This window comes from Amblyomma maculatum, chromosome 7, assembly GCF_055883805.1.
Source record: "Amblyomma maculatum isolate TAMU_Amacu chromosome 7, ASM5588380v1, whole genome shotgun sequence".
Classification (NCBI taxonomy): Eukaryota; Metazoa; Arthropoda; class Arachnida; order Ixodida; family Ixodidae; genus Amblyomma; species Amblyomma maculatum.
Genome location: NC_139350.1, coordinates 133,550,220 through 133,551,924, shown reverse-complemented (window position 1 = coordinate 133,551,924; position 1,705 = coordinate 133,550,220).

The window sequence follows — 1,705 nt, the reverse complement described above, 5'->3', positions numbered from 1 at the left end:
GATATACGTAGCGAGAGCTACTTTGGTTTCGGCATCTTGCCGAGCCTATTGTTGAGCTTATATTGATTACCAATGAAGAGAAATTGGTCGTCACATATCATTTTTTTTTAATTTCATGCAGAGAAAGAAAGGCGGCCCGGTGATTAGTAGTAACACGCGCTCACAATCCTTTACACACACTGCACTTGTGTCCAGTCGTATCGATCACGAAGTCTGCTTCAAATGTTCAAGTCGAAGATAAGTTTCTCACAGTCGAGCGGTAAGATCAGTTACACGACGGGCCTGTACATCCTCTTCTGTTGCTGTCGTCGATTCCCTTTGACCTTCCGAAGTCTTTATCTGAGCTGCTATGCGCCGCCTGTTACGCTCTTCATCCTGGCTTCTCCGCTTGGCGAGGCGTTCTCGTTTCTGTTGAGGTTTCTCTGCTGCTCGCTTGGACTTTCGCTGTTCATTCTTTCTCTCCTGAATGGCCAACTGCCAGGTGGCAATTACTGGATCTCAGGAATTGAGCCTCTTCTGTCGATGCCGCCGCTGAGCAGTGACCCGACTCTCTTTCTCCATGCCAAACGACTGTGCTGCGGCCGCCGTGTCTCGCATCTGTTTATACACGCTGTTGAACATGCGCAGTTATGCGCATAGCTAGCCCGTGGCATCCCAGTGACGTCGAGCGCGGTAGCGGCGGCCGCACCCGGCAGCGAAGCTGTGATGACACAGCCCTTGCACATGCTCCTCCTCTCCGCGGCGCATTTTACACATTCCAAAGCGGTTCCACAATGGAATGCTCGACTGGTAGCCGAATTCAGCTCTCGCTACAAGACGAATAAATATATTCTATCGTTTTTAAGGATTCTGGCACACTGCCTCCGGACGCGGAGCATGGCTTGCAGCTAGATTTCGATTTCTTCGTTGTCTGAAAAAAAAAAAAAAAACGTAACAGCCGAAGAAAGCAAGCTCGAAATAGAAAGTCTCTTCTTGGACATAGGAGTTTTTCAGCGCATACGAAGACAAGGACAAGACCGCGTATTCGTGGAAGACCAACTCGCCCAAGAGGAAGTTTTAATGAATCTTCTTGGACAGATCGGGGTCCTGTAAGCCAGATAGTTTCTAGAACTAACATAATTATAAGATCAGAGGGTAAAAGCAGCACAGTCATCTAGTCAGCAGAAATAGCAAAAAAAAAAAAAAGAGGACAGATGGAAAATATGAAAATCCCGGTTAATAAAAGAATCTAAATACAGAGCTCACAAAAAAAGAATTTTGCCCAGTCATGTTGAGCAAACAGGCATTTTCTATTTTTAAATACAATACACAAAATTATTTTCTCGGGAACTGAACTAAACATGCTTTCAGACAACAACTTCTTATGTCCGTGAAACAACGAAATCAACCGCTTACTTCTTTAAAATTTACATAAGTTCAACGCAATAATCCTTTACAGCAAAAATTTGGGACAAGCCTATAGTTCCCAACAGTAATACGCCTACGGAAAACTTGTAATCTTTTGCAGCGTTGCTCGACTGTTACCCTTCGCTAAGGTAATTTATCTGCACAAGCTACGCACTGAGCATTCTCCAGTTCCAGCTATGCCTTGCCACGGTTGCACCGCGCGCTCGCTCCTTTGCTCGCCGGCGGTACCGCGACTGACGTCAGCCTCGCAATCATGTTACCACCAGCTGCGCCGCGCGCTCCTCCTCCTCCTCGCCGC